At 25.9% G+C, this 11796-nt stretch overlaps 1 long non-coding RNA gene across 4 annotated transcripts; it reads right to left on the reverse strand.

The window, feature by feature from the left end:
- Nucleotides 1-4513: 4513 nt before the first annotated feature.
- On the reverse strand, nt 4514-11520 carry LOC146885832 (uncharacterized). 4 transcript variants are annotated; one of them, XR_014995467.1, is made up of 6 exons: nt 11387-11520; nt 9634-9729; nt 9191-9538; nt 5995-9042; nt 5813-5901; nt 4514-4822 (listed from the first exon to the last, which is right to left on the reverse strand). It is a non-coding gene; the product is annotated as an uncharacterized LOC146885832 (long non-coding RNA). The 4 variants fall into 4 exon arrangements; XR_014995465.1 differs by having other exon boundaries at nt 4515-4822; nt 5813-9042; nt 9191-9345; nt 9491-9538; XR_014995466.1 differs by having other exon boundaries at nt 4529-4822; nt 5813-6041; nt 8993-9042.
- Between the last annotated feature and the right edge of the window lie 276 nt (nt 11521-11796).

An 11796-nucleotide genomic window follows, 5' to 3' on the forward strand; every position in this document is an offset into this window, starting at 1 on the left:
CCCGTGCTTACGCACGGGTGGTGTTTTTTTTTAATTTTGTATTTGTAAAATAAAAAGATATTAATTATTTTTTGTAATTGATATTTTTTTCATATATATGTATATATAATTATATAATATTATTATTCATACAAATAATAATAATAAATATTAGAATTAAATATTATTAGAATTATGATCAATGTAACTTTAATTTTTGTCATTATAATTTTTAATGGAGTAATTTAAAATTGGTTACAAATAACTTTTGGAATAAAAATATATTATATTTTTTAATATATTATTTTAAAATTGCTTACAAATAATCATAGATATTTTGTTAGATGGAATAACAAAATATTATGTTTTTAAATTGTTTATTAATAAATAAATTGGTTACAAATAATATTATGGTTATTATTATTGTGATATTTATATATTAAAATGTCACATGGTTAATGGTTACTATAATCTTTGGAGAGATATATTAATTAAAAGTTTAAAATAGTTACAAAAGTGAGGAATTGTTTTTTTCTTATATTTTGGAATACAAAATTACAAACCTTGAAAGTAATATATGTAAAAAGATGTTTTAAGAGGTAAAAAAATAATTATGTATATAATATAAAATGCATTGGATTGGAAGACCACCGTTAGTTCAATATTTGTATAATTATTATTATATTTAAATAGAAAAATTATATTAAGTGTTATAATTATGTATAATTATATATAATATCTAAATAAATAATTTGATAATATTTAGATGTAAATTTACTTGGTTTAAATTATAAAATTGATTAGTGATGTATAATTAAACCATATAAAAGGTTGAGGTAGAGTTTACACTTTTCCATATAAAATATAGACATAAGATATTTTAGGAATCCGAACAAAATAATAATAAGAAGAATAATAATCACAATAATGATAATGATAATTATAATAATACTAATATAAAATAATTATACTATTATTTGTAACATTAATATTAATAATAAAAGTAATAACAATACTGAACATTTATTAATACTAATATGTACACTAATACTACTAATACAAATAATAACAATTCAAATAATAATAATAATATTATTATGGATCCCGTAAAAAAAATAATAGTATGAAAACAATTAAATAGCCGATCAGAAGTATTCTTAATAATAAATAATATTTATTTCAGAAAAATAATAATAATAATATTTTTTAATAATAATACTAATGTAATACAACTAATAATAATAAGTAGTAGATGGTATTGAGACATATGCATGTGTACAACTATTATTATTTTTTAAATTATATTAAAAAAATTAATATAATTATAAATAATATGATTTTTTTTTACTAATATATAATCAAAGAATGAATGTTAGTTCTGTGCACACATACGTATATATAACTTGTAATTTTAATTATATGTCTTAGCCTATGAAATTATTTTTAAAAGTGTACTTTGTATGATCTATATAATATTTTATGATTAGATTAGATAAATTAAAGTTAACTCCTTTATACCTAAATCTTGTGATCCTAAGAAAATTTCTCTGGTCAATTAAATGTCAGAAAAATTTCTTCTGTCAATTTTTATCCCCCAAAAGAAAAACATTTTACATTCATATCTATTAATTGTAATTATTACTTAGAACGTCATGAAAATATGATAATTTTGGAAAACATGTGACTTTGTCACTTTTCTTAGTAAAAAATTCCTATTACGTAATTCAAATACACTTTATTGTGCTATAATTAGATCTTCAATCCAGATCCGTATATTTCATTATGCATGCTCTATAAAATATTTTTTAAATTAAATAGATCCACACTAAAGTATAATGAAAACAACACTTTAATATTACATTACACTAAAGTACAGTAAAAATAGTGATTTAGGAGAAGAAAAAAAACTCCTAGCCAACTTTAGTGAATGCCTTCAAGAATGCACCCACAGTTACATGATCAAAATTGATGGGCCGATTTATGATGAATTAATGATTGCAATTTATATGCACCGAAACATAATGAGAGTGTGGGATTTAAGGGAATTTGGCTTGAGTGTAACTCATTTTTATTTTGTTAAACTTTCTCCGATCAATGAATTGTGCTTTGGATTATTAGGGAGGAATGACCCATGTGTTTGCATATTAGCAGGGAAATGTAGTCTAAAATCTTTCATATTTTTCTATGAAGAAATTATTGTGATAAGTTAATCTTGAATAAAGTGTAAGTTTTTTTTATTTTTGTTTTTCTCTATCATGATTTTAGTGTATTTTGCCATAATTTTGTTATTGTTTATTTTTTATTTTAACAAATATTCCATGTGATAATAAATGAAATATAATTTCATAATGACATTTTATTTGAGACTATAATTTTATATAATTTACTATTAAATTTAAATAAAAATATTGTAGCAAAAATTAAATATTAAATATTAAATTAAATATTGAGACTATAAATATTAAATAAAGATTTAAATAGAATCAAATATGTTATCCTAATTTAACTATCAACATTATCTATATAATTTTTGCTATGTTGGTTTCTTGACACGTCTCATAATATCTTTAAGACTATTTACAATTAATAATATATAGGAATAGTTTAAACATATTAGTTTATTACTAATAACAATATTAATAATACTAATAATAATATTAATAAGGCTAATTCTAATTTCAATGTTGATAATAATAACAACAATAATCATAATCATAATTATATTAATAATAATAATAAAATACAAATAATGATTATAGTAATAATAATAATGTAAATCATCTTGGAACTCCATTGAAGTTGTGGGGAAAAACCTATGATACAACAATCCACCATATTTCAAGTCCTTCAATTACTCACCCAACTTTATATTTTGGAAACAAAAGAACACATAGTGGGAAAACTTTTTCTAATCCTGACAAAATCTTTCAGATATAAATACTTTATTTCATTCCACACCTCTAGAAAAAAACACATAATTGGAACACTTTTATTGTATTTGATTTAAATTTATCTTAATTTATATTAAAATATTAATGTAATATTCTTATATTCAAATAAATAATTATGAGTAATTTTTATATATAAGTTTTAATGATATGAGAAAAAGATAAGTAATTAATTATGAGTACTTTTTATATTATATATTAAATAAAATTAAAATTTATAATTAAATTTCTAAATTATAATTATATTAAAATGAAAGATATTATATGGATTTTTGTTAAATTAAGATGTAGGCATATTATACAATACAATATAAAATTGATGTTTAAATTTTTCAATAGAAGTATATATAGATATGAACCTATAAACAATTTAAACCAAAAAAGAACATCGAAGAAACATTTGTTTAATAATAATAATAATAATACTAATAGTAACAATACTAATAATTATTATAATAATAATAACAATAATACTAATTATAATCCTAATAAAAATAATTTTAAATAATAATAATAATAATAATATCAATACTAATACCGATATATATAATAATATTATACCAATAATAACAATAAGGGTTAAATATGTTTTTGGTCATTTCATTTTGACTGAAAATTTAATTTAGTCATTTTTCGAAACATTGAACCAATCTAGATTTAGTCATTTTAACCAAATTTTATTAAGTTTATTTAACATTTCAAACACATTTTATTATAATATTTTAGTTTATTTACACTGTTTGACATATTTTCTCTTCAACGTAATTGACAAATGCGTTTGAAACGTCAACTAAACTTCAAAATAATTGTTTAAAGGACTAAATCCACGCATTTATAAAGATGAGGAACTAAATTGGTTCAAAGTTTCCAAAAGGGACTAATTCCAATTTTCACTAAAAATTAAACGATCAAAAACATATTTAACCATAATAATAATATCAATATTATAGGTAATAATAACAATACTATTAATAATACAAATAATTATTTAGGGTTTAGGGTTTAGGATTTTAATACATACAATTTTAATTTAGATTCACATAATATCAATCATATACTTAACATGTTTTTAAGAATTATTGTACGCTTTTCCATATCAATTTATACTACCATAGACCGTGTGGGAGTGGAAAAATCAAATATTTAATTAACATAAATATTTATTATGATTAAAATTTAAAAAACAATTTAAATTTTTGTATTGTATTTAAAAAAAAAATATCAATCTACATTTAAACTTTGGTGTTTCGGTTATTAAAAGCATCATATCAATGGATTACACAACCATATATTATATGATAGTGTCTAGCATGAATTAAGAGCTTTTTAGAGATCACGTGAGAGCATAAAGATATTGAATTATCTATCTTGTAAATTTTAGTTCATCTGCTTAAAATTTTGTAAACTCACGGCTAACTACAACTATAAAGAATTAGAGAAATTAAAATTGAAATTAATTTACATAGAATCCAACAGAGTTCAACAATTCAAGAAAAAAAGCTGAAAAAACCAAACAATTCCACATCTATGCAAAAGTGGAATATAATCAAAATAATGAACTACCAAATTGGTTAGAATCTAAAAGGAATTGCAATTAGCAGTTTCAATTGAAAATCTAAAAGTGTAGATACAGTATAATTACAGAGATTATATGTAAATATAAATGAGCATAAATATAATTAGGGTGTTATGTGTAAATATACAAAGCACTCGATGCACTTTACCCTTTGGCACAAATGTAATGACAAAGAGCTCTAATTACTATCAACATAAATGTAGTACCAGCCTTCAGTGCACTTATTAATTCGATGAATAATCATCAAAGGAAGCTACCAATCCCAAGGCATGATTAGCAAGGTTGCACAACTTTCTATGTTGTCAGTGGTGGCACCTACCTAACCAAGATTTGAAAAAAAGCAATAAACTATTTTACTGTGTAAACATATCAATAAATTTAAAGATGCAATAAAAGGAAAATTAAGTTATTGAAATGAGTCTCTTAGTAATTTTAAGGAATAACCCAAGGTTATCACAAAACCTAACTAAAGTAATCATAGCCCACCCTAAAGCTAATCCTGAATAGTTAATCCTGCTTGATATTTCTCCCTGCGCATATTGAGCATAAAAACTCAAATCAATCCAAATATATAAATTCTGAAAATTTTTGTATCTGTATCCAATACTTCGTAATACCATTGTTTCTTGATAATGATGAAAATGAATGGACCATAAAGCTTGCCAAAGACAATATAAATCTTACCTACTCTAGAAAGATAAAAACAACCTTTAAATCCTACCTAGCTATGAATTGTCATGGTGTTTCCATATCAATGAGGTTTTTTTATTTTTTTTTAATGAAAGAATCCTCATTCAAGCGAAGGCTAAGGATCAAGGCTTTACTTTATTAATTTCACAAAGAGCTTCTCCAACATCATGTCTTGAAATACTGCCCTCATGTTCTTAACGACATCAAAACAGAAAATAATGCAGTTAAGAAAGAACATCATATACCCACATTCTCTAATTGTCACTTATTGATTGAGTTCAATTAACTCTTGAGGTTGCATGTTACCATAATCTTAATTTAACTTTAAGATGATGCAATGGAAGCAAGGCAAACAGGCCAAAGAAGCTAGATCTCATAAGAGGTAACAACAATCTCAACCTCCAAGCTCCTCTATTGAACCACTCATGGTATCAAGCAAGGGGTTACAACCTATTATAGACATAAGGATCATAAGGATGATGCTGAAATGATCTAACATAACTCTAATTCATTCAATATTGTTTGATTCCCATATATATATATATATATATATATATATATATATATATATATATATATATATATATATATATATATATATATATAAAGAAAAACATACCATTTGAAGATAAGCACGATCAGATGATCTTGGTTTGGGACTTCGATTTATGGAATGGAACCAACATGGGAAACCACCTCAATCCCATTCTGAAACAAATCAACAATAACTCATCATTTGGAATTCTTGTTCACCATTTTAACCAAAATATGAAGACCGTTTTAAATATACACCATATGAACTTTGAATTTGCAATAGAGAACACATATTTCCTTCTCTTGTTGTCATACTACAAAGGCAAAAATAAATGGCCATCATGGATTGAGATAATAACTTTGACATGTCTTTCAAACTTGAAAATCATAACAACAAATTGTTGAAGTTTATAATTGACAAATGATCTTGCATATAAGCAGGATGAAGTAAAGCAGTGAAATGAATTTCAAATATGTAATTCAAGATATTTATTAAATGAAATGTAAGCAGCAGAACAAAATCATACATCACAAACTACAATTAGAAAATGATTAGCAAAGGAAGGCTTTTTAGAGTGAAGAAACTTGGTCACTGTAAAAGTTTTAGTAAGTGAATCTATCAGTTATAATCATAGTTATAATAATATTCCATATTATGGACATTTGAATAGATTAAATCATGGAAGAGATAAAAAATATCATGGAATTTGCATGACAATGAGTTATTACAATTATGCTATCATCAAAGACCTTTAAGAGTTACATTATACAATCACATACTATAAAAAAGGCCCATAGATAAAATAAATACAAAACAACAATGGTCTATGATGGTTAAAAACTAAAAGAAGGCACTTGATATAACTAAATGCAAATAAAGAACAACTAAAACAAAAACCCATACTATTACCTGATTCTCTCTGAGTATAGAACACACAAATAGGGTATTCTTATTTGAAATAAAAATCAAACATGAATGAAGAAAACACTTACTCCTAAGCTTTAAAAAAATAAACTTTTCTTCTCTGTTATGGTTAAAATTAAAAGAAAGCAACAAATTTTAATGTAACTAATTGCAAATAAAGAACAACCAAAAGGAAAGTCCATAGTATTATCTGGTTTTTCCAAGTTTAGCACATACAAACAGGATCCTCCTCTCTGAAACAACATAACTTAAAAATTGTAAAGGGAATAAGAAAACCTAGAAAATTGAATAAACATGAATTGAAATAACAACCCTATATTCTTGGAAGCCAACAATGCAAACTTGTTGTTTCCCATCCTCCCCTCATGAAAAGTTTTCTACAAAATCATAAGCTAATCAACCAAATAACTCCCAAATTAGATACTTATTCCACTTCACATGATGATGACGACTTGCTTTCGATCATTGGGGAGATAAAAAAGTTTTCCACCATATATTTCGAAGAAACTAACAAACAATTAGAATTTCAGAAGGAGTGGTGCATTAATCTTAAAATATCTTATGAAGCTTTGAGAGGCAATGGTTGCATAGTATATGTCTTCCCACTGCCTATATGATAAAGTAATTTCATATCAGCTAAAATGTTAAGTATAGGAGAAAATCAAGACAAATGAAATGCTTGCGTTTACCAACATATGATGTTTCTTTTGGAGGTACATGAGGCCAACATTTATTTTATGGTTGTGGCTTTAAGTGATAACCAAAGACTACTTTTATACAAAAGTGGTTCCCATGTATCATATTTATTCACTTTGAGAGATTTATGATTAAAAGCTAAATGAACTAATCAGGTTAATAAGATAAATATAAATGAAGCATATTATACCAGATAATTATAAATTAATGATCTAATTTGTATGTAGATTTATGGTTTACACATATAAAAGCTAAAGGACAAAAATGTTATGGTTAAAGTTGAGATTCACAAATAATGTGGATCAAAATCCATATTAAAATTATAAAGCAAATTGAATGCTAAAACCTTGTTTCATCATCACGATCCATAGTATTATGCAATTCCATGATGTGATATAGAAAAGTTATCTCAACCTTAAAATGACAACTCAAGAGATTCAACACATTAATTGCTATGATTATTTGTATCGTTTCAAATTTATATATTTTAACAATGAAATTAGAGAACTATGCAAGAAATAAGGCTATATCTTGAACAAAAGGCCTATTAGTATATAATAAAGGCAAAAAAAATGTATGTCTCACCAATTTAAAGAAATTGTCTTAACAAACCTGCCAAACTTTCCAAATCATAAAATATCACATTCAAACAAAAAGAAAAATTTATACTATTAAAAATGCATTCAACTTAGAAACTATAACACCCCTCTTATCAAGAGGGTCATGTTAGGTCTGCAGCCCAATACACCCCAACCCCTCGCCCCAAGTGTCCCCCCACTTCGCAAGGCAGGTTGTTGTCAGTGGGTATCGAACTCCTAACCTGACCTTTAAATGCATGTACATCTTTAGATAAATAAACTAAAATGCGTACAAAATATTAATATCAACGTCATTAAAAAGTATTTAACATTAATATGCACAACTAACAAACCTGCCAAACTTTCCAAATCATAAAACATCAGCTGACAAATCATATTTAAACAAAAAGAAAAACTTATACTATTAAAAATGCATTCAACTTAGAAACAATTTTAGAACCTAAATAAATTTAAAAAATTTGAATGCGTACACATTTCTAGATAAATAAACTACAATTTTAGAACCCCAAATAACTCTAAAAAATTTAAATGCATGTACATTTTTAGATAAATAAACTAAAATGCGTACAAAATATTAATATCAATGTCATTAAAAAGTATTTAACATTAATATGCACAATTAAAAGGTAAATAAAATTGGAAGTAAATAACAATATTAATATAGCTAATAAAAATAAAACAAACAATCAAAAAATTGAAAGTATAGATTTTTCTGAAAAAAAAAACATTATTTGTTAACTTAACAAAATAATTGTATTAAGCATTCTCTCAATAAAGTAGATAATGTTGGAGTACAATAACATTTTCTTTGTTCTACAATGCTTGCTTCTAATTATAAGCACTCGCAATATAACACTAAAAAAAACATTTCAATTCAAAATGGTGGAGTGTAAAACATATATGAAACCTACACTTGTATATCATTTTTCTCAAAATTAAACATTCAAAATGGTTTGTTCTAATTTGTTGTGCAGTAATAAAATGTTGCTTTCATAAACTAAAAATTAAACAATTTTACCACGCCACATATGCTAGTTGTATCTACCTCTCAGTTTCAAATTCAAGAAAAAACATAAAAGCGAGGAGCTCCTGTCACTGCAACAAAAAGTAAACAAATTCAAAATTTAAAAGATTAAATCTCATACCTTAACAATAATATGACTAAAAGAGTGAAAAAAGATTTAATAATTCTAATACTATACAAAGGAATGCAATTTCTTAAAAATAAATTAGCAACACATACCCAAGCTTTTAGTTTGATCTAATATGAAGCTTTTAATCTCATGAGGTTTCAAAGCTCAAACTTTGGCTTGAGGAGCAAAACTTTGGCTTCTGGGACTATTTCAACTTCCATGGATGAGTGTGCATGACTATTTCAACATAGAAATTAAACCACTTCTGCACTCATCGCCACACTATGTCAACAACAGATAACATATGCTTTGTTTCTTTATTACTATACATTTGTTAATTCTTCGATCAAGGAAATAAAGAGTATTTGAGGTTGATTTATGAACCAAATGAAAAAAAAAATAAACACAACCTTCACTTTCATCTTCATCTGCAATGAAGATCTAGGGATGGAATAAACCTAGTAAAGGAACACAACTTAGCCAATATTTGAAGGAACTAATACTAAAATTCAATGTAATAGTCATGTACCCGAATCAAACACTAAAATCTTACCTGATGAAAGTTTAAAAGAACTTTGCACTTGAGCCTAACATGACATCAATTCGCTATCACATTCGTGCTTGAGACTAAAGAAGGAGAATAACTAAGCTGAAAACGGAAAAAGATGTAGCAATGTCAGAAATCATAATACCACATGACATTAGTAGTACGAAAAATTTTGTTTTCTTTCTCACAAATCATAAATTTTTTTATATTTCTAGTAACAGGAACACAAATTAATTTCCTATATTTCTAATAATAGAACTACAGCCCTGAAAAGAACAACAATCTCTACAAAGTTAAGCTATTACAACCTTCAGAAAATAAGAAAAATAAAAACTGAAACTTTAGAAAACCATTCAAAAAATGAAGTCATTTCAAATATACAAAAGAAAATAAAAAAATTACAAAAGAGTAAACAAACCATACTTTAACAAAAACATTTTAAGAAAACTTTACCATTAAACCAGAACAACCATCAAGCCAAAACAATGGCGGAAATGGAAAGAAAACAGTCATCCCATGAACAAAAAGAAAACCTTAACAACAAAACCCATAAAAAAGCTAAATAAACAATGTCCAAATGAAAAAAAACCACAAACCACAAATCAAAAACCCATTTCGAAGATGAAAGGACAAACGATAATAAGACATGCAAACAAAACAATAACAGTAAAATAATCAACAAAGAACTAATAATTCAGAAAAAGAAAATAAAAATGACAAAATTAGTTACTTGCATTTTGGCCTGAACAATGGAGAAGAAAAATTATTTTGAATGTTCTTATTACATACATACAAAAAAAAATCTTTCCAAACGAAGAGACGAAAACTAAATCAAGAAAACCTAAACTTTGATGAAGAAGATGTAAAGCAAGAACCTTTGATGATGAACATGAATAAAGCCTTCGATGAAGAAGAAGAAGAAGAAAACATAAAAAAATAAACTTATTTCTGAATGAAGAGACAAAACCAAATCAAGAAACCCTAACCTTTGATGAAGAAGATGTAAAGGAAACACCTTTGATGATGAAGAAGAATAAATGGAACATAACAACCCTCCTAAATGCGGTTATGCACTTAAAGAAAAAAATAAACATCAAACCATCTAAATCCCCTCATAAACTATATGGTAAATACTAAAACATCAAACCACAAAAATTGAATGCTAAACATTAAAACCCCAACACAATGCAGATTCACAATCCAAACGATAAAACACACATTTCAACCATACCACTTACGAACACCAAAATTTCTTCCAGCCAAACAACACTCCAAAACCAAAAGTAAAAAATAAAATACCCATTCACAAAGACAAATTTTTTTTTTCCATAGGAATAGTCGAGATCGAGAACCAAAATAAAAAACTCCATAAAAATGAAATAAAATAGAAACATAGTATACATTCCAACCAAACAGAAATCCTAAACAAAAAACCATACTCGTTTGAATATACACTACGAAAATGAAATAGAAAGCAAACTTATAGTAGAACATTTAAAGCAATTGCAAATAAAGAGTGTAAATAAACAACTACAAAACAAAAATAAGAAACAACAAAAAATAGAATCCATAACCCACAACCCTCAACCCAAACACGAAATCACAAACAACACAAAAAATAGAACCACAAATTCTCACAAACCCTCAACCAACATACGAACGGAACTCCAGATTAAACAAAACGATCAAAACCTTAAACCCTTAAAAGATCAATCAAAACCCTACACAAAAAATAACTCATAACTCAAAACGGACACACCTTCTACAGAAGCACTGCACGACAACCACAGTCCCAAAAAAATGTCTTTAAAAAACCAACAAATGTAGTGGATAGAAGAAGTAGAAAAGAAGAAATGAGACGAAGCAGAGGAAGAAGGAGGAAGAAGGAGGAAGAAGGAGAAAGGAAAGCATAAATGTGATTTGAAATTTGAACCTGCAGAGAAGCTTTGAAAGAAATCCATCACACTATCTGCAGTGTTGTCGCCATTACAAAATGTCGTGAAATTTCAAAAAAACCCAAACATGAATTCATTGACTGAACACAATAAAAGTATACACCAGTAATTTTAAACACCAACGTTCAGCTAGAACAAACAAATACTGCAAGGTACCAAAATGACGAAAAAACCAAATAAATGCACACGTGTCAGATAAACAAATCGGGGTGTT

The sequence above is a fragment of the Vigna unguiculata genome, chromosome 6, assembly GCF_037176805.1.
Source record: "Vigna unguiculata cultivar grain cowpea cultivar isolate G323 ecotype 2 chromosome 6, ASM3717680v1, whole genome shotgun sequence".
Classification (NCBI taxonomy): domain Eukaryota; kingdom Viridiplantae; phylum Streptophyta; class Magnoliopsida; order Fabales; family Fabaceae; genus Vigna; species Vigna unguiculata.